The sequence below is a fragment of the Lemur catta genome, chromosome 7, assembly GCF_020740605.2.
Source record: "Lemur catta isolate mLemCat1 chromosome 7, mLemCat1.pri, whole genome shotgun sequence".
Taxonomy (NCBI): Eukaryota; Metazoa; Chordata; class Mammalia; order Primates; family Lemuridae; genus Lemur; species Lemur catta.
In genome coordinates, this window is record NC_059134.1 from 25986044 (window position 1) to 26008824 (window position 22781).

A 22781-nucleotide genomic window follows, 5' to 3' on the forward strand; every position below is an offset into this window, starting at 1 on the left:
GTTAGAATATTAGGAACCTTCAAGGTCATACTGTTTTCCTTCTTCCCTCCCTTCCAGCCTTCCTTCCTTCCTTTCCTCCCTCCTTCTCTCTTTCTTTCTCTTTCCTTCTTTCTTTCTCTCCTTTCTCTCTTCCTTCCTCCCCCTTTCCTTCCATCCATCCATCCATCCATCCATCCATCCATCCTTCCTTCCTTCTCTCTTTTCTTTCCCTTTCTCCCCCTGCCTCTCTCTCTCTTTCCCTAGGGGAAAATGGGCCTAGAGACTTGCGGAGCAGCCTGCAGTCACACAGCTGATCAGTGACAGTCACCAGAAAGCTCACTGTATTTCTGGTGAGGTTGTCAATAGGGGTAGGGGAGAGGGTGGTTTAAGGGGAGCCCCAGAGAGTGACATTTGGGTGTTGGTAGAGAATGCCCGGGCAGGCAGGAGGGGAGCAGGGCTTTTGGGATGAGGAATGGTGTTGCTTCCTTCCAATATCTGGCATCCTTTAATTTCTGGGGTTTTCTAGAAAAGACGAAGATACTTTTTGCTGGTGGTAACTTGGTAAGTTTTATTAAGAAGGGAAAATTAAGCAACTCCTCAGGGAAGAATAGATGACTTCTTAAGGTGGACTCAAAGAAATACATTTAGTCATAGGTTTTTACAGATTACGGGAGCTACATCCCTTATAATACATGTCAGGAGGCCCAGTTGGTTGAAAGGTGACCCCACTTTTCAAAAGACGTATCCATGTCTGAATCCTTGGAAACTGTGCATGTGACTTTATATGGAAGAAGTGTCTTAGCAGATATAGTTAACTTAAGGATCCTAAGATGAGATCATTCTGGATTTAGGGTGATCTCTAAATCCAATGACAGGTGTTCTTCCAGGAGAAAGGCAGAGAGAGCTTTGAGACACAGGCACATGTGGTTCTATTCTTCTTATAACATAAAGACAGGGCAGAGATTGAAGTGATGCTATTGTAGTCAGGGATTCCCTGGAGCTCCCAGAAGCTGGAAGAGGCAAGGAAGGATCCCTCCTACAGCCTTCAGAGCATGCCCTGCTGGCACCTTGATCTTGGAATTCTAGCCTCCAGAACTGTGAGAGAATAAATTTCTATTGTCTTAAGCCATCAGCGTTGTGGTCATTTGGTATGGCAGCCCTAGGAAACAAATATAGGAAAAGGACCTTCTAATTTCTTTTTTTTCCCTGAAATTCTTTCTGTTATTCCTAGGTTTCCAGACCCCCACATCTAAATCAGACCATGCCTGACCATCCAGATTTTCAGGAGTAAAGACCCAGCATCCTGGGAGGCAGCAATGGATAGTGGTTGAGAGTACAGGCTCTGAAGTCAGATTGTGTAATATCGGGCAACTTATTTATTCTTTGCTTTGATCTTTATCAAAATAAATGGGAACATTGATTTTGCTTCACTTCCTAGAGCATTGGTGAGGACTGAATATATATGTGTGTGTACACATGCTCAATGAATAAACAATCAAAAGCATTTAAATACTCAATATATGTTCTTTATCATTATTTCCCCTTTGAAGATATCAGATTACTCCTAGGTTGCCCAAATAATTTATTACCCAAACCGAAACACTTTTGAGTGTGAAAGGGAGGCTATAACTATCCTGGAAACAGACTCCCAAGGCAACAGGGAAAGGTGGCCACCCTGTGAGAGGGGATGGCATTTCACCTGTCAGGGCATGGATGACAGCATTAGGTTCCTGCCCTATCAGAAAAACCACAAAAGGCTTTTATGTGCACAAGTCACTGGCATCTTTCACAACAACTTGCTGGAAGAAAAATAAGCAAAAGGAAAATAAACTTGTGTATATTTGGCCATTGAAACCCTGCTGCCTCGAGACAATGGTAAATCTCCCAAACTGAAGGGTAAAGAAGTTCCCATTTGCCTACGTGGTTTGTTCCTTCCTGTCTGAATATTAAAACCACTACAACAAGAACACATATTGTTATGGTCTCAATGTTTGTGTCCCCCCAGAATTCATATGCTGAGATCCTAACTCCCAGGCTGATATCCTAGGAGGTGGGGCCTTGGGGCCTTTGGGATTAGTGCCTCATGAAAGAGGCCCCAGAGAGCTGCCTCGCCCCTTCCACCATGTGAGGTCACAGCAAGAAGGAGCCATTTAGGAACCAGGAATTGGGCCCTCACCAGACTCCAGATCTGCGGGAGCCCTGATCTTGGACTTCGCAGCTTCCAGAACTGTGAGACAAAAATCTCTGCTGTTTATAAACCACCTCGTTTATGGTATTTTGTTATAGCAGCCCAAAAGGACTAAGATATCTATTAACAAACAGCATGGGCAAAGGTTTGGAGGAGATAGTGAGCACGGGACCTTTTAAAACAGGAGCCAGAGCTGAGGAGAGGAAGGAGATGAGAACGCTAGGGCCCCCTCAGAATTCCCCTTTTCCCGCACTGCCCCTCCCAGGCAACCCCCAGAGACAGCGCATTCTCTGGCCTGGGCTCAGCAGACAGGAACCATGCCGCCGTGCCTTTCCACCTGCCTTTTCTCTGCAAGAATTGCCCAGAGAGCACCAAGGGTAGAAAGACAAGTGTCCTGTGGATGCTTTTCAAAATGAACATGAAAAGACTCAAATAAATTTAATGTTAAGGATCTGTCTAAACATCCCAGAATTTTTATACTGAGAGGGGCTGGCTCACTGACCTCTTTGAAGTGCTTGTTCCATTTTCTGTATTCAGTGAGTCCAGGTGCTCGACAGGCAGTTGCCATGAACCAGGTTGATGTTCTGTGAGCAAAGGGCCGTGGGTCCCTGCCTGCCTGTTGAAGCCTTCGTACAAAGACCACTGGGAAACCGAGTGATTATGCAAAACTGGGTTTATTAAACATGCTGAGAAAGGCGGAGTATTACGTTGAAAGAGACTCAGTAGTGACCCAAAGTGGGGAGGTTAGGGGTTTTTGTGATAGAGTGGCTGTAGGGTAGAAATTAGTGGGGTCTGGGCAGGGATTGGTCAGAATTTATAAACTAAGTGGGCTTCTGAAATAGTCAGTGGTCTTGTCTCTAGAGCCTGAGTTCATCTAAAGTCACTGTTCATTTTTCCCTTGGTCTGAGCATGCCGCATGAGTGCATACAGCACACCTGTGTGCTGGTGTGAAAATAGTTTGATCTTTGTTGGAGTTGCAAGGCACGGTTTGATACAATTGATCTATTTTGCAGGTCTAAGTAAAGTTTTGCAGTTTGTGGTGTCAGTTTTATTTCCTACCTTGAAGAACAGGAAAATTTGATCTTCAAAGAGCTGCTTCTCCTTTGATCCAGTCCAGGAACAAATCCTTAATGGAAACAAGAATTGACACTTGTTCCTGTTGGGAGTGTCCCATTCACAGTCTTCTCATGCTCCACCAGAGAAAGTCTCCATCTTCTTGCTGAGTCAAGGACTTCCAAGGATCTGGCCTCCACCATCCACCACCTTGATTGTCACTTGCCACCTCCACTAGCAGGGCTCAGCCTCCGTCACTGTCACCCTACCCATGTCCACTGCCCACCCATCCCAGCCCCACCACTCTGACCAGTGCCACTTGTGAAACAAGCACTGTGTGCCAGGAACTGGGCTCTGTGGGTCTGCCATGCTTGTTCTTATTCAACCTCCATTAGAGCTTTTTGATGTGGATTAGTAGTTCTCAACTGGAAGGATACTGATGCCTGCCTTCTCACCCGGAAGTACTGAATCAGCTCTTGGATTATGGCTTGGGAATCTGCACCTTAAAAATATTGCAGATATACGGGTAACATTCAAGAACAACAGATGTAAACAATACTATCCTTTTTATACAGATGGGCCAAGGGAGAGGGCATTAAAAAATGATTTCCCCTGTGATCTCAGGAAAGGCTATGCTGAAGAAAAGTTTGGGGAATAGTCTTAAAGAATCAAGAACAAATAATTATTTTTGTTTAATGAACACCTAACCTAACCTACTGGTTAGGTTTCTCTCATTTTATAGAGGAGGAAATGGAACCCAGAAAGGTTAAGTAAATTTCCCAAGGTCACACAGCTCATGGGGGAGAGCGGGATTCAGAAGCAGATCTCCAGAGCCCACGTGCTGCGCCCTGTGCTGGAGTCCGCGGTTGTCTCCAGGACAACTCTCTCAGGTGAGCCCTAAGTGTTTCTTTGTTTCACAGATGTACGTACCACGTTTCTGTTTCCCCACCAAGAACCATGCCTCTCCGCTGTCCTCCTCTTTGTGAGCCTGGAGTGTCATCGTCACCTTCCTTCTTCCTCAGCAGCTCCACGCAACACCCCTGACAGATCTCTGTCCTTCTCCCTGGTACCTTGGTTTAAGATTTCAATATTTTTTTTCTTTTTTCCCCTTCTCTCCAGTTATTACTTTCCTATCTTTTTTCCTCTTTTTCCAATTCCACTGCTATTGTTCCAGATCTTCATACTCTCTGAATCCATGTAAAGCCTCTCACTGGCTTACTGACGCTTCCAGTTTCTCCATCATCTTATCCACCCTGTGCTCAATAAGAGATTTATCCTCCAACAATACTTTTGCCTTCGCTCCAGGCTTCAAAACCCTCTGAAGTCCTAACTGCTCATCCAAGGCCCTCCCCAAGGGGGCCCCCCAAGTCTACAGATTCTTTAAAATAAAATCCCACCCAATCAAATGATAAAGAAGTTTTGTTTAAAAATTACTGTACAAACAGCTAAGCAGTTTTGACATTCTACTCAATATTTGGATCTACTGAAACACTAACAGATCGCCTTCAACATAATGTCAGCATTGATAAGAATCAGAGTGAATGTGGACATAAACACGTGCTCTAATTTCATATAACATAGCACTTATAATATTTATTCAGTTTCCTTTCCTAGAAACCAATTTCTTTCTATGTGATGATGATTTTTGTAATGTTCAATATCTAGCTCTCAAAAGCGTCTTTTATATACCCACCTTGCTGTTTCAAGAAATGCCTGCTTTTTACTTTATATTCCAGTTGAGATAAGATTTCTAACCTAGTTATAACCATATGTACTTGTTCATATCCACTAAGTATTAATATATAAAGTAGGACTATTAATTTTAACAAGAAATCTATGATCTGCATTTATATAAAATGGAATCATTGTTTCAGGAAGTGTCTTAATACTGAATATGTCACTACCATCCTTCAACCCTTGCAAATAATTACTTATTGAATTACATTAACAATTATCTGACTGCAGATATAATTTTCACCTTTGTTGTAATGTAGAACTTTATTCACCAGTTGTGAAACTAGTTTATATACGTAGTACAAAAACCAATGTGATTTTAAACACTATTTACTGGTAGAACACCATTCTGTGTGTCAGAGTGACCCTGAACAACATATATGTTAATATATACACACACATAAACATATAACATACACTGTATATATTCTATATACACACATCATTTTCCATGTTGTTTTGTTTGCTTAACATTTTATTCATTCAGCAACTGAATATATTTAGAAATAAATATTTACTGAATAAGTGAATTATATTTTCATGCTGCTACAGAATCTTTACATCCATCTTCTTTAACGGGTGCATAATGCTTCATTAAATGGATCACATCATTTACTCAAGCAAGCTCCTCTTCAGTTTAGTCTAGCAGTTGAAAGCTCAGGCATGAAGCCAGACCTAGGTCTAGAGCCCAACTGTGTAGCTTACTAGCTACGTGACCTTGCACAAGATACTTAAACTTATTAAACATTAGTTTCCTACTTTCTAAAATGGGCAGGGTAATAGTATTTAACTCAAAAGTTTGCTGTAAGAAGAGAATGAGCGAACATATGGAAAGCGCTTAGCCCTGAGTCTAACAGATAGTAAACACTCAAAGCCTAGAAGTGTAGTGTTCAGGATGAGGGAGACAAGCGGGTTAAGACTATGATCCCTGAGTCTGGCAGATATGGACCAGATAAGACCTTTACTTCAAATTCTTAGGGCTCCTGTTTACTGCACACATGAGGCTTGCAAAAAACAGGTAGAAGCATGGAGCAGGATGCAGCTTGCTGCAAAGAGGCAAACTCTAAGAGAAGGGGGAATTCCAAGGAGTGTTAAGTGCTGCAGGCATGTCAAGATGGCTGAATAATTTTAAGTCACTGAAAATGAAAATTATGAAGACATTTTGAGAAACAATTTCTGTAATGTGATAATTCTTAAACTTCAGTGTGTATAAGAATTACCTGAAATGCATTTAAAAGTTCCAGATTTCTAGGCCCCATCACTACAGATTCTGATTCTTTGGTTGACATAGTGTTCAGGGATGTGCATTTTAAACACACTTCTCAGCTGATTCTTAGCAGATTATTGGAGGAAGTTTTCTTAGCTTCATCAAGGATACTTCCAAAAGACTTGCAGGAAGCAGCATACTTGATGGTGATATTGTAGAAGTATTCTCATTAAAGATAGGAATAAGACAGGACAACAGTCATTGATTTTATAGCCAATGCAATAAAGCAAGAAAACAAAATAAATAAAGGATTGGAAAGAAACATATAAGCTATCTTTATTTGTAATGATATGATCGTCTACATCAAAAATCCAAAAGAATGTACAAGTTATGACAACTAATAAAAATTTCAGCATGTTTGCTGGGCACAAAATCAACATAAAAAGACAATAGTATTCCCATATAAAACAATAGCCAATCAGAAACAAAATCAGAAAAAACTCATTCACAGTACCAAAGAAGCAGTAAGACACCTATACATAAACCCATCAAAAGATGTGCAAGTTTTCTATGAAGAAAATATTTTAAATGAAAGATTTGTTCTTTTGTATTTTGTCTCCTTCTCTTTTTCTTTCTCTTCACCCTTTCATTTCTAGTGTTTGCATTTACTTCTTTCCAGCCTACTTAGTCCCTATTCCAGAACCAGGTCTTACAATAGTTAATTTGAATTCTCAGGGGTTGGTGGGTTGTCACAGATCTCAGGACCTGGTCTGACACTGTGTCCCTGGCCTCCCGCATCTCTAGGCTGCAGCTCAAGAAGAGGTGTACCCTTGGACAGCATTTGTCAGTAATAATTTTTAGCCTCCTTTTTCCACCTAGGAGAGAAGTCGTGTGGTAAAAACTCCTGGCTCCAGTCTCTTGTTTTGTGTGAAGTATTTTAAGCCCCTTTCTCCCCAAGAGCTGAACTCCCAGCTGGCATTCCCTGCTCCTGGGCCGAGAGCCCAGCAAGCTCACAACTTCATTCGGGATCACTTTTTAAATGTTTTGTTCTGTTTCTTCTCTCAGATGCTTATCTCATATTGAGCTGTATTTTGTTTTGTTTTGTTTGTTATGTCTTCACTTTCCACTTCTTGGCTGTGTGTTTGGAGTAGTAGGCGTAACCCAGCATGAACTCACTGCCCATGTTGACCAAAGATACTTCATTCTTTGTCTTGGAGAACAAAGGAAAGTAGAGGATGAGAAAGATACGATATTCATCGGAATGATTACTGATTAATGTCAATTTATGTCAACAACTATTTTAAAAATCCCTTTGGGAAACAGGCAAGATGAATGTGAAGGACAGACCCAGAATGATTGGAGGAATGGGAGATGTGGGGGCTTTGGGGATGGGGAAATAGGCAGAAACAGGAAGGGGAAGGCCGGCTTGTAAGTGCCTGCTCCTCCTCGGGTGTCTTGAGTTCTGTCCTTTTTCTTCAGCGTGAGCAAGAACTCTTCTCTCTTTTCTCTTGTTCTTTCTGACTCCTCACCCACCCTCCCCTTTCTCCTAAGAAAGCGGGGTAGAGGGCTGTGATTTCTTTTCCCTCCTTTCCTCATGGATTTTTACAAAGTAGAGGCCCAAAGATGCTCTCAGGATTCAGCCATGACCTTTCCTTCTTCCCGAATAACCATTTCCAGGGCAGGAAATTAATCTAAAACCAGATTCTCCTTAGAGCCCAGTGCAAGACTTAAACTGATAACACCTCACTTTCTTTCTCTTGTGCAGTATTTTTGAATGCCTCCCATGTGCCAGGTTCAGAGAACCCGAAGGAAAACTCACGGATAAGAAATGAAAAATGACTTTGAGTAGTCATCTAGCCGCGAAGCCATCCTTGATAACAGAGATTCTGATTCCTCAGCGCCTCTTCCAGCCTTCTTCTTTCCCCACACCGCTGCCAGTCTCTGAACCGAGAAAGAAGAGCCGGCCCTCTGGTTAAAGAGCTGAGGTCCCTGCTTATTTCTGGTTCTCTTGTCTTACCATGAGGACCTGATTCTGGAAGCATCTCTGCTTTGGCTCCTGGCCATTCTCTGATGAGGTCACCTGAGTAGGCCAGTGCTGTCGTCGTGGCCACCAGTCTGCCAGGGCCTGTCCTGGGGCTCATCCAAGCCCCACTCCAAGAGGCAAACTGCAGATGGTTCTTCTATTTTTAGATCCTGGGATGTTGCCCATGAATGAGCCAGTGACCTGGAAAAGCCAATTCTCCCTCCAATTTCTGTTTCTGACACGCTCATTTCCCTTCATTTTTCTACCAGAATTTCCCTCATGCTATGGGACTGGTATGAAGCGGCCCAGAGTTAATTGAGCTGGACCTTGGTCTAGGGACACAGACCCTGACATTTCACGAACCTGCCAAGACTGTGGCCTCCAAGACTGGTTTTAGACTTAAGAGACTGGACGTTTGTTACATCCAGGGTCTCCAGAATTTTCTTTCATGCCTTCCTATCAGTAAAACATTTCTGAGTGCCCACTCCACTTTTTGCTTATATATTTATTCATAAATTTTATACAAGTACATTTGTAATAATATAGGTTATAAAACTTGTACAGAAGATAGGAAATTTATAGGCTAAAATCATTCTAAAGGATTAGAAGTTCTCTTCTCGTGCCCCATACATCTTCTGTCACCTCCCATTGTGGAAATCACTGTTCTGAATAGCTAAACGAGAAGATGTCCTTTGAAAAGTTGTTTTTTTTTTTTGAGCTGCACTGCTAGCTATTGTGGATTTGAGGAATAATGGAAAAGATTTTTTTGGGGTAAAGTATTTTCGCTTTCGTAATAACTAGCAATATTTGAAATTTCTCTATGAGAGAAGTGATGGCTTTGGATTAAGGATTGCCTTCTCTCTGAGGTCTCTTAAAACACAAATCTTGAAAGAAGTTGGAGAAGAAGCAAGCTGCGTCTCCAACCCTTTGATCCTTTAGTACCTAAATCAGAGCCATGGGTGCCCAGCATAGTGTCCGGCACATAGGAAGAATTTGATACATATTTGTTGAATTAGTGAATGAGTGTGGAAAGTTCACAGAAAGGAAAGACTATGAAGTTGAGTTTCCATCTCTTCCTAATTTTGCTTAGGGCTGGAGACGTTTCTTTTTTCCCTGGGAGCAGTCATTCAACACAGTGTGGTTCCTTTCAGTGCAGAGCTTCTTCTTTTCTGAGATTCTGTTTTCCAGGAATGCCGGGGAGTCTGGGTCCCTCCAGGTTAGAGAATGGACCCTCTGTATCTAGTCATCTGGAAAGAGGATGAATCTATTCCTGCCTTTCTGAGCAAGCAAAGCAGAGTCACCATTCCATTTCTTGCAACCTTCACTCTGTTCTCAGAGCAGCCTGTGATGAGGTGACAGAAGTCTAACCACAGGTGGTTGCAGGGGATTTGTGGGTCCAAAGAGGGATCTGGCCCCCTTTGGTAGCCTCAGGACATTTTTGTAGGCAATAGAAAGAGGTTTCTTTTTCCAGAGAAGAGATACATATTGAAATAGATTCTACTCATCTAGTCAGCCTTGGGCAGGTTTTTGTCAGTTTGTTTTTTGATCTCTGCCTGCCCAAAAGGGATGTGTGTGTGTGTGTGTGTGTGTGTGTGTGTCCATAAGCAGCATCAATTTAATTTGAATTGTACTGAATTTATAGATTTACTTGAGGAGAATTGACATCTTTGCAATATTGAACTACCACATTTGGGAAAATAATATGTTGCTATGTCTATTTTTTCAGGTCTTCTTTAATGTTTTTCAGCCATATTTTACAGTTATCATCTTACAGATCAGTTGAGTTTGTATTTGTTGAATACTAAGAATTTTATACTTTATCTCATTATTGTGTATTGGTTTCTCTTAATTGATTTTTGTGAGATGGAAGTTGGCATCTTTAGTTTTCCAAACAAATTGTAGAATCATTTTGTCAAGTTCCTTAAAAAATTCAGCTAGTATTTTGTTTGGGACTGCATAGATGTTGTAGATTAGTTTGGAAAAAATTAGAGTGCTCCATTTACTCACCTTCTTTCTGTCTTTTGAACAAACTTTCAAAAATTTAATAGAGTTTTAAACTTCTGTCTTTGGAGGCATGTACATTTCTTCATTAGCTTATGTCCTGGATGTTATAGATTTTGTGAATAATGTCTTATTTTCTGGTTTTTAGTGTTTGCCAGTCTATAGAAATGCTACTGATTTTTGTAGATTGATTGTATCTAGCCACCTTGCTGAACTCTTACTAGATCTTTTAGGTTGTCTTCGGCTCCATTGAGATTCCTCATACCTGAGAGCATGTAATTTGAAAATAATAGAAATTTTATCATTCACCTTTCAATTCTTAAAACCTCTTGTTTTTGTTGTTGTTATTGTTACTTTTACATAGCATTAGCCAGGCTATCCATACATGGTGATAGTAGGCATCCTTTGCATTATTTCTGATCTTCACCATTGAGTATGATGTTTGCTGTATATTTTGGGTATAGATCCTTTACTAAGTTAAGGGAATTCCTATCTGGTCCTATTTTACTGAGGGTTTTGGTCATAAATATATATGGAATTTCTATCAAATCATTTTTCCTTCATCTATTGAGAAATTATTTGATTTTTTTTACCCTGGTCTAGTATATGGATTGTATTCATAGATTTCTGTTGTCATATTATCTTAGGATTACTGGGATAAACCTTACTTAATTGAGATATATTACTTTTTTATATGCTGTTGAATCCAGTTGGCTTATATTTTATGTAAGATTTTGGGATCTATAAGTAAAAAATTGTTTTATTTTCTTCTCCTATTCTTATTAGATTTTGGAATTAATTTAATAGAATAAGTTGTGTAGCTTTTATTTTGTTCTAACTTTCAGGAATAAATTTTCCAGAAAATAATTATTTGGGAGGAATGTATTGAGGCTTCCTTTGCAATCTGGTAAATGATGAGTTTTTTGAATTTTCTGTGTGTGCTAAAAAAAAGCATTTTCTCTGCTTATTGGTTGATGGTTGTAAGTTAAAGTTCTCATTATTTCAAGTTTATGAATCCATGTAATTTGAATCTTCTATGTCATTCCTTGTTTTTTTTTGTCTGCTTATTCCATCAGTTTCTCAGATGGTTGCAAAAAGGTTTCTAACTATAATTGTTATATGACTGTCTCTCCAGTACTGTTGGTTGTTGCATTTTGTATTTTGAAGCTATATTTTTAAGTGCACGTATATTCATAATTGTTATATCTTTCTGATCATATTTTCTTTTAAGAACCATCTTTCTATATACATTTTTTGCCTTGAATTCAATTTTGTTTGATATTAAATTTGCTCCCCAGTTTTATTTGGTTCAAAATTGCCTCATATACCTTTTCCATCATTTTATCTGTGATCTCTCTGTCATCATTTATTTTATAAATATTACTTTTAGAAAACATATTGCTGGATATTGCTTTTCAAAAAAACCTGATTTGTGAGTGCTTGTCTTTTGATTAATGAGTTTGATCTGTTTATAAGTTGTGTTAATTTCCTAGGGTTGCTGTGACAAAAGACCACACACTGCATGAACTTTAGTATCTCACGGTTCTGGAGGCCACAAGTCTGAAATAGGGTGTCAGCAGGGCCGTGCTCCCACTAAAAACTTTAGGGGAATTCTACTTTGTCTCCTCCGAGCTTCCAGTGGATTGCCAACAATCTTTTGCCACCTTTCATTTCCTTTTGATCTCACAGGAGTCTCATGGATTTATGTAACCCTCTCATAACTGGAGTACATTCTCTAAGAGTGTTTCCAAAGAGATTTTTGCATGTTAACTTACTGAGGCCTTTTATGCCTACGATTATTTTTATGACATCCTCTTATTTAATATTTTTATGAATACAGATTTGAGGTTTGACGTTCTTTAACACTTTGAAAATATTATGTGCCTGTCTTTTGCTGCTATTGTCACTGTTGAACAGAAGCTGGATCTTAATCAGATTCTTGTTTCTTCATGAGTGATCATCTTTTTTTCTTTGGCAGCCTTTAGAATTTTGCCTTTGTCTTTGTGTTTTTAAATTTCCCTACAAAGGATGTTTTTTTGCCATATTTTTACCATATTTCTTGGTACGGGTTTTTACCATATTTATCTTATTAGACACTCCATGAGCCCTTTTAGCCTGAGGTCTTTCATCCCTCTTTAATCCTGGAAGAGCCTTGGTTATTTTTTCTTTGACACTCCCCTTTCTTAATTTTTTTCCTTTCTTCAAGACCTATTAAGCAGATGATGACACTTGTATTTTATCCTCCTAATTCTATTTTCCAACTCTTTATTCCTTCCCAGCACCTTCTGTGAGAGTCCATAACCTGACTGTTTGGCTCACTTATCCCCACAGAATCTATTTTTATTATGTATGCCATTTATCAGATTCTTTATTTTCATGATTAAATTTTTCATATCCAATATTTCTACTTGGCTTTTTCAATAACTACTTTTTCTTGCTTTATATTACCATCATTTTTCCTTTTCTTTATTTATCATGCTTATTTTAAATTATTGATCTGTTTGGTTCCATTAGTTATAATTTATCTTGTAGAGGTTGAACAGTTTGTTGTCTTTCTTTTATGATGGTGATGCTTCTCAGCTGTCAGGTGGCTTTTGCTTGTGAGGCTGTTTTCCTCCAAGGGTATTAGCTATCTTGGCTTGAATTGTTACTGGGGGAGAGGCCCCAACCCAGGCCTGGCACGAGCTGCTCCTGTTGGGTGTAAGAAGGGAGTGTGGCAACGTGAGGTGCTCACAGCCTGGCTTGCCCTCCTCCCTCTGCTAACCACCCCTTGCTTGTTTGGGGGTAAGGGCAGCATTCCGAACACTCCGTGTTCCCCTTGTCTGTGACTGGCAAGCTTATGAGTGTGGAGGGTGGTGGAGAGGAGAGAGCTCTCAAGAGCTTGCTGGTCTTCTGTACCTGCTGTCTCCTGCTTTTCAGCTCATTCCAGCCCAGCTGCTTCCTTGACATTTCTCCCACTCATTCTGTGGTGTGCTCTGGAGCTGCTGATTTTCTGTCCTGCAGGAGCTGGTGGGAGCCACACTCCCCCCAGCTCCAAGGCCCTCTTCCCGCAGTGGTGCCTGGCCCTGCTCTGCTCTGAGCTGTTCTTTCCTCCCCACATCAGATCATCACCTCCCTGTCTCCCTAGGGGTCCTCACAGCTTTACTTCGGTTCTTCAAATCTCTACTTTCCCATTTACTTCTGAAGCATCAACAGGATTGGAATAGAGAGGGAAGCTCAAAGCCGGTTTGCAGCTCCACACCTCCACCTCCTGTGCTACCTTTTACTTCTGATCTTCAGAAACATTGTCCACATCTCACAGTTGCCTCCTCAGGTAACAAAGCTGCATCATCCTTTGCTCTGTCAAATTAGTTACTGCTTCTCCACCTACTCTCCATCTCCAAAACTGTCCCCAAATTTCTAGCCTACCATTGACTCCTCTCCAGTTCACATTATCTAGATGTGTTTATACATTTTTTTCTTCTGCTGTACTTTCATATTTGTGGGATTTCATGAAGTGGAGAAATAGAAGCAGTTGGTCAATATACCATGTTTAAATAGAAGTCCTCCAATTGGAAATATTTAGAGAACTAAACAAACTGATTCTCAAGTTTGTTCAGAAGGAAAAATATGGAAGAGTAGTCAAGAAAATTTAAAAAAAAGAAGGGGCTTGATCTATTACATCATACTAGAGAGCTACAGGAAATAAACCGTATAGTATTGGCACAAGAAAAGAAAAAATAAATTACTAGAATAAAATATAGATCTGAGAAGGAGATGCACAGAGGTATTTAGTTCATGAACATGAATAAGCATTTCAAATCTGTCGGGAAAGGATGAATTTTTCAATATCTATTGCTGGGACAACTAGCTGTCTGTTTGAAAATAAAAGTAATGTGGACCTTGGTTATGGCTTGCATTTGAAAAGATATGTACCTGCACATATTCAAAAAGACATGCACCTGGTACCTGTGAATGTGGTGGTTAATTTTATGTGTCAACTTGGACTAGGCTATGGTGCCCAGTTAGTTGGTCAAACACTAGTTTAGGTATTGTTGTAAAGGTATTTTATAAATGTGATTAACATTATAATCAGTTGATTTTAAGTTAAGCAAATTATTCTTCATTATGTGGGCGGGCCTCATCTAATCAGTTGAAGGCCTTAAGAGCAAAAACTGAGATTTCCTGAAAGAGAAGGAATTCTGAACCTAGGACTGCAACATCAACTCTTACTTGAATTTCCAGCCTGCCAGATTTTGGACTTGCCAGATCCTACAATCACTTGAGGCAATTCCTTAAAATCTCTCTCTCTCTTTCCCTCCCTCCCTCCTTCTCTCTCTCTCTCACTCTCTCCATATATATATACACACACATATATACACACATACATACATATGTATGTGTGTATATATATCATATATTATCTCTCTCTATATATAATATTAAATGCCAATACACTATTGGTTCTATTTCTTTGGAGAACCCTGACTATACAGTGATCTGGGCCCTAATCCAATATGCCTGGTGTCCTTACAAGAAGAGGAAAACCATATGTGACGATGGAGACACACAGGGAGATGACATGTGGTGACAGAGGCAGAGATTGGGGAGATGCAGCTACAAGTCAAGGGACACCAAGGACTGCCAGTCACCACCAGAAACCGAGGAAGATGCAAGGGAGGATTCGACCTGCAGTCTCAGAGGGAGCGTGGCTCTGCTGACGCCTTGATTTTGGACTTCTAGCTTCTAGATCTCTGAGAGAATACATTTTTGTTGTTTTAAGTCACCCAGTTTGTGGTACTTTGTGACGGCAGCCCTAGGAAATTAATACAACCCCTTACCTGATGCTACACATAAAAATTCATTCCAGAGACATTAAACACATAAATATCTATGAAAAAACTAGAAAATTATTTGAATAACAATGAGAATAATATCTCAAATATTGATCACTAAGTGCCAGGCATGTGCTGAGTGCTTTACACAGCAAGTATTATCATTGTCTCTGTTTTGCGGATGAGCAAACAGGCATGAAGCCAGCAAGAGGCAGAGTCAAAATTTGAACCCATGAAATCTGAATGCAGAATCTGTAACAGGAAAATAAAGTGTTGGCAAAGGGAGAGCTCTGCTATGAGAGATACAAAACCAAAAGCCAAAAGGAAGAAAAATCGACAGCTTAACTATGAGAAAATTCAACAATTCAGTACAACAAAGGCACCATAAATACAGTTAAGAAAAGAAACTGGGAGAAAATATTCTCAATATACAATTGTCCCTTGATATTCATAGGGGATTGGTTCCAGGCCCTCTCCATATCAAAATCTGCAGATATCCAAGTCCTTGACATAAAATGGTGTAGTATTTGCATATAACCTATGCACATTCTCCTGAATACTTTAAATCATCTCTAGGCTACTTACAATACCTAATACAATGTAAATGCTATGTAAATAGTTGTTATACTGCATTATTTAGGGATAATGACAAGGAAAAAAGTATGTACATGTTCAGTACAGAGACAATTTTTTTTCTGAATATTTTTGATCTGAGGTTGGTTGAATCCATGGATGTGGAACCCATGGATACGGAGGGTCGACTGTATTTAATGGACAAAAGAAATAGCTATTATAAGTCAGAGAAATATACCTGGATAGTCAAAAGAATACAAGAACAATGGGCAAAAAACACATGAAGAGATGTTTAGCCTCACTAACAATAAGGAAAATACAAACTAAAATGATGTGTCACTTTCTGCTTTTTAATTTGGCAACGAGTAACATGGTTAGCAATGCTCAGTTTTAGGAGGGGTAGCCTCCCACACTATTGGTAGAATTATAACTTGGTAAAGGCTTTTTGGTATTTAATCTCACAATGTGCATTAGAGTGAAAAAATGCACATTCCTTTCAATCCAGCAATCCCTCACTTTCACATACACACTAGATTTCTATATCAGTCAGGGCTTACGATTGCAAAAAACAGAAATGGATTCTGGCTAACTTGAGTAGAAAATAAATTTAATGGGAAGATATCTGGTAGTTGACAGAGTTGATGGAAAGGCTTGGTACCTTTCAATCAAAGCTCATGCCTCAGGAGCAGCCTGTGACCACTGGCTCTGTCACCACTGGGACTTGTGGCCACCACTACTACCTCTCCACTCTGTCATCACTGCTGTTATCACTAACAATTTCTAACTGGCTTTGAGCCTTTGTCTCACTCTGCAGATTTGCAACATAAGTGAGCTCTGATTGGCCAAATCCAGGTCACATGGTCTGACCTCAGCATCAGGGCGGAGTTAGGACACAGACGCTTCCTTGTCTTTTAAGGTGGAGGTAGGGGCCTGCCACCCATGTAGACTTACACCCCAAATGGGAAGAGTATTTCTATAAAGAGTAGCCAAAGCCAGCAAATACCTATAAATGGATCAACTACTGTGGCCACCCAAGATTTATATACATTCTTCTTCCTATATTTTCACTGTCATCCTGCCAAAAAAAAATCTGGCTACCATCATGTGACTACCCCATGGATAAACCAAAGCACCAACTTTCTCTCTAAAGGGAGACAGCCCAGGGTCTCATCAGTTAACACACCCAAATTTTGAGTCAGGTGCATTCCATCTCTAATTCTCACAATTCCATCCTGTGTTCTGTAAACTACAGGATGTTCCAAAAGTCCCCATACAAAGGAAAACTTTTGTAATGAATATTTTATAAATAAAGATACATTTAGCTATGATTTCCCATTTTCCCTATGTATGGTGACTTTTGGGACACCGTGTATAGTGGTGTGCTGGAGCCAGCTCGTACCAGGAATCCTGTGAACTGGTTAGTAAACAGGGCCATTTTTGAAAATTACAATACAATAAGTAATATTAAAAGCAAGAGTAGTAAATTCTCAAAACCCATCACTTCCTTATTATTTTACTACATTTTCCTGGTACCTACAATCTGGAGGTCATTCCCATCTACTGGATCTGGGTGGTGGAAATACTGTACAATTATGGTGTACCGATCACCTCTTCTCAGTTCTGTTTAGTGATGTCATCTTAATGGCATGAAATTGGCCACAGTGGGAGTATTTATATAAAAATGGTTAAATACTACAAATCAGGGCTTGTTTGTTTTTTTGATGATTGTGTAGACTTAAGATAGTTATGGGGAAAATGCCAATAACGGCGATTGAACTTAAAAATACATCATGTCTACAGCTGTCACATTGTGAATAGCACAAAAATTGAGGAACTAGTCTCCGGTATTTGAAAACTGTTATCTGATTCAGCAATGAAATGTTTCATTCAGTTGACAAGTGAAGTCTGAGATATATCTTCATTGCTTTACGTCCTTCTTCTTTGTTGACATAAATGAAAATATCTACCAACATTTGTGTCAGAACCACACTAATTCATCAGCTGCAATCAGAGATTGGCTATGGATGCAAAAGTTTGGCAAAAGTCAAGGAAAGCAGTCTGTGAAAATCGATTGGCTACACTGAAATCATAGTAAAGAGTATTGAATATTATCATTTGTAAATTGTGTGCAACAGTTTCTTTTTGTCAGTAAAATTTATAATAAACTTATTTGTGCATACATTTTGTTTTCTGAAAAGCTGGTTGTTAAAAATTTGCCAGCACACCAAAGCCCACGGATTAAATTATAAACTCACCACCACCACCACCACATCGATATAAATGAATCTTTTTAATATAAACAAAAAACTTAAACCCCCAAATAGAACATAGACAATGATAGTCTTTTCATAAAATTGAAAGTAAATAAAAAAAACTTTTGAAAGAAGACATATACTAATGTCTGCACACATCTTTTGCTTGATGTTTTGTTTTCGTTTTTTCTCTTTTTCTGAGACAGAGGCTCACTCTGTCTTGCCCAGGTGAGAGTGCAGTGGCATCATCATAGCTCACTGCAACCTCCAAATTCTGGGCTCAAGTGGTCTTCCTGCCTCAGCCTCCTGATTAGATATGACTAGAAGTGCGTGCCACCATGCCCGGCTAATTTTTCTTATTTTTTGTAGAGACGGGGTCTTGCTATTTTGCTCAGGCTGGTCTCAAACTCCTGGCCTGAAGTGATCCTCCTGCCTTGGCTTCCCAAAGTGCTAGAATTACAGGCATGAGCCACCATGCCTGGCCTTTTGCTTGTTTTTTAATTGGGTTTTTAAAAACTGTTGAGTTGTAATAGTTCTTTACACATTCAGGATACTAGACCTTTATCAGATTTGCAAATATTTTCTCCCATCCTGGATGCCTTTGCACTTTCTTAACTCCTTGACATTTGCCACACTGTCTTCAAAACCCGAACTAGGAGGCTCCCTGGGAATAAATTTACTCTTTAGTATGAGTGAGTGTCAGGGCTCAGGGGAAGCCAAGAGTCTGGGAAGGGAAGAAACAGTTAACCACTTAGTCTGAGGGAAGCAGCAGTGTTCAGGTGAATGATAATTAATTAAACAAAAGTTCTGAATTCAATCAGGAGCCAATCTTGGCATCGGCAGAGATTCAATTAGCTTTGATTACAGGCAGAGACTGGAAGTGCTGTGCCCTCAGACTCCCCGGCCCCCAGCCTGTTCAGGTTCAAGGGCCTCGTCTGAAGTGTCTGGTGTGGGCAGGGAGACTTTCCAGACGGCTCACGCCCAGTGGCGCTGCAGCAGGGACAGCAAAGCTGCAGGCTGTATTTCAGCCACTTTCCTCTGCCCATGCCCAGATAAGTGTCTGTGAGGTCTGGGTTTGGCCAAGGAGCGACACTGCCAAATTGGATCGATCTAGTTCCCTTGGGCAGGTTGTGTGGTTTTGGCGCCTGCCAGCTTCTCCCTCCTGGGTAGGCAGGAGTTCCAGGAAGGCCTGTGCCCGAGGACTGCTCTTGAAGACACCCAGCAAGGGCAGAACAGAGCTCGACAAAGGCAGCCTGCTAGGGACAGCCCTGAGTGGGGTGTGGGAGGCCTTTTTATCTGGCCACACTTCTGTGTTTTAAACATGAATTGAGCACCGTGTAGTTGGCATCTCACGGAGTAGTTGGATATACATTGACGAAACAAACGGACAATCCCTGGGATGGCCACTGCTAGAGCCACCATGTCACAGACAGGGAGACTGAGGGGAAAGTCACATAAGTGCTAAGTGGAGTTACTAGAATTGTTCGACTTTAGGTCCTGAGCTCTTTCCATAGAAAGCTTCATCTTGGAATAAGGTGATTGAGCTTATGAGGCTCATGTAGGAATCACACCTGAACCACAAAAATCTAGTTCCTTCTCTTTTGCTCTTCTTGATAGCCCAATACCCACACTTCTGCAAGGGGAGTCTGAGCTTTCTTAGCATGTCTGGAATGTCTTTTTAAAACGTTTCTTGCCTCCTACCCATTAGCCCACCTCATCCTTGCCCCCTCTTCTCCCTGTATCAAAACAAAGATTTTAAAACTGATTCAAAAGTTGCCTTCTCTAGGTGGTCTTTTCAGACTGAGCCTATTAAACTCTGCCTGTTGGTCCTGCTATACCTGATGCAGAGCTGTAAGACAGGCCTCATGGTCTCTGTCACACACACTGCTATGCACACCAAAACCTAAATGTTCATAGCAACGTTATTCATGATAATGAAAAAGTGGAAGCAACTCACATGTTCACCAACTGATGAATAGCTAAACGAAGTGTGGCATGTCTCTACAATGAAATATTACTCAGCCATTAGAAGAAAGGAAGTACTGATCTATGTGTGGGGGTCTCGTATTCCTACCACACTGTGAGCGCCCTCAAAGCAGGGCCTGAAACTTCTTCCTCGGGGTCTGCCTTCTAGTCCCAGCTCCGCCCGCCTGTGGAGGTTGGGGAGCCAGAGCTGGTCACGGTGGAGGCTCTGTGGACTTGGCCGCCTGCAAGACCCACCGCAGTATGGGAGACGCAGCAAGACAGGGATTCCTCCTAAGACAGAACTTTGATCCTAGAAGGGGTTTAGAATTGCATCTACAAAATAACTCAAGAAAGGGAAGCCCTGGACCAGCCTGAAGGGCTCAGAACCCATCTCCCTGTGTGGGGAAGCTGCTTCACCATTCTCTCCTCGCACTTGGAAGTCTAGCCACGGATCAAGGAAAAGGGCCAGGATCAGAAAGTATTGAGTCTGGTTGGAAATGGAGCCAGCGGTGCTGGCTGTCTGTTGGGGCTCTGGCTGGGGTGTGTCGGGGAGGAGGGGCATAGGGTCAAGTGTAACTTTGCATACATGTTCTTCACCCTGCTCTTTCCCTGTGCTCCCTGTTGCCTCCTGGTCATGATCCAGTTCAGAGGGGACCCACACACAGCATGTGTGTGGAGGAAACATTGGACAGAGAGCTCGACTACCTGGGTTCTACTTCGCACTCTGACACTTCTCAGTTGTGTGTCCCTGGGCAAGGGTTCCAGCTGCTGGGAGCTCAGTGTCCTCATCTGCAAAGTACTACAGTGTAAGGTCCTTCAGAGCACATCTTATGGACCTTCTGAACCCCACAACATTTAACACGGTGCCTGGACAAAGCAGGTGATCAGCACATTCTAATTTGTTTGAATTGTGCCTAAAACCTACCTCACCCACTCTACCTGCCTGAATGTCTAATGAGGCCATGAAAGTGAAAGACCTTAGACCCTGAAGTCTTACAAAGCATAAAGCCATACAGTTGTTGTGGGTGGAAGAGATGACACCTGCCCTGGCCAAAGAGTAGTGAGACATTGGCCTGCTTTATCCCCACTTGCAAACGCTCATAGCAGCTCTACTTGTAAGGCCAAATGTTGGAAACAACCCAGATGGCCACTGCCAGGTGGAAGGATAAACAAATTGTGGTGTAGCCATACAATGGAATGATACTCAATAGTAACAACGGACAAATTATTAATGCAAAGTACATACTGTATAATTCCATTCACATGAAATTCCACAAAACACGAACTATAGTGACGTTCTCAGTGGTGTCCTGAGGATGGGAGTGGAGGGCGGGATGGATTACCAAGGGGCATGAAGAAATTTTGAGTATGATGGAAATATTTGCTGTCTTGATTATGGTGATGGTTTTGCTGGTGTGCACACATATATATTAAAACTCATCAAATCGTACACTTTTAATAGGTGCAGTGTATTATACTTCAATAAAGCTGTTAAAAAGAAAGATCGGCCTGCAATAGTTTTCCACTTGGAGCTTTCTTTTCTCCTCCCTTTCTCCCCTTCTAGGGAAAGGTTCTGAAAGGCAGGCATGTGATCGTCCTTCTTTGGTGTGAAGGAGTGGGGGAAAATCTGTCTTTGTTGAATTTCACTGTTTCTTCCTGAAGTTTGTTCCAGCTTGACTGCAAGGAAACAAGCTTCTTTCTACTTGGAGAGTCACTGGCTACACAGCTAGCTCAAAATCTTGGAAATCCTATTGTTCACCACACAGATGAGGATATTTGGGGTTCAAAAGGCCTGTGCAGAAAAAGATTCTGGATGGTAACAGGCAGTTGGTATGGAGGGGACTGCACAGGAGCATGGGACTTGGGGAGTCCTATCCACAATGATCACCTCTGCAGACCTCTGCGGGTTCTCAGGGTGTCCTGTGAGCTCAACCAGGGAAGGGCAGAAAGAATGAGTGAGATTAATAGCATGCTCTCTTCTAGACAGGGAGACTACTTGGAATTCAGAGCACTGTAGCCTAAAAAGATATCACAGAGAAAAAAAAATAAAGGTAGAAGAAGCCCTCTAAGATGATTCAGAGGAGGGGAGGGTTGTGCTTCAGAACAGAGTCTGTCCAGAGAGTCTGAGATGGCAGAGATTTGACCCTGGATCGGGAAGGTGCCCTCTGAAGCTCAGTGAAGGGATGGAAGAGGAAATGCTATTTTACACAGAAGCTCAAAACTGGTAGAACTTGTCACTGTGATTTTGTGCAGGCTGAAAATATAGTCAAAGCCACAGAATCTGAGGCCTGAATGGGACTTCTGGACTTAACAAGAAGTCGAATGGATTGTTTATGGGAGGTGACGCAGTTGAAGGGGAAGTGCTTTGAATGGGGTTGGGAGAGGTCCCATTTGTTGAACAAAAATGATCAGATCCGGGTTCTAGATCCTGCTCTGCCCTTAGCTAGCTGTGTGATCTCACACAAGTTAACTTAACCTCAGCTTCCTTCTATGCAAAATGATGACATTAGACTATCAAATGTTTAAGGCTCCCCCCTGCCCCCACCCCCAACTCTAAACGTGGGATTCCGTGGGACACAGACAGGGAGAGAAGGACAGAGTGGCCTGGGGTGGCTGATGAGAGAGGTGGGTGGTGCCACAAGCAGGCTCCATGCTTAGAGAACACCCCCACGAGAGCACCTTCTCCGAGAATAACCATTGGGGTGATCGTCAGAGACTTGAAACCTTCTGGGAAGGTCCATGGGCCGACCCAGTATGTCATCCCTCACAGGCCTAGTTAGTGGTGCAGACCACCTGGAAGGTCACGGGTGAGGTAAACAAACTTTGGCACAAGACAGACCTGGGTTCGAATCCCAGCTCTGCTATTTACTAGCTATGTATTCTAGAGCAAGTTACGTAATCTTTCTGTGCTCAGATTCCTCACCAGTAAAACTGGGATAATAATACATTTCTCCCAGGGTTGACGCAAGAACTAAATTAGATAATGTATATG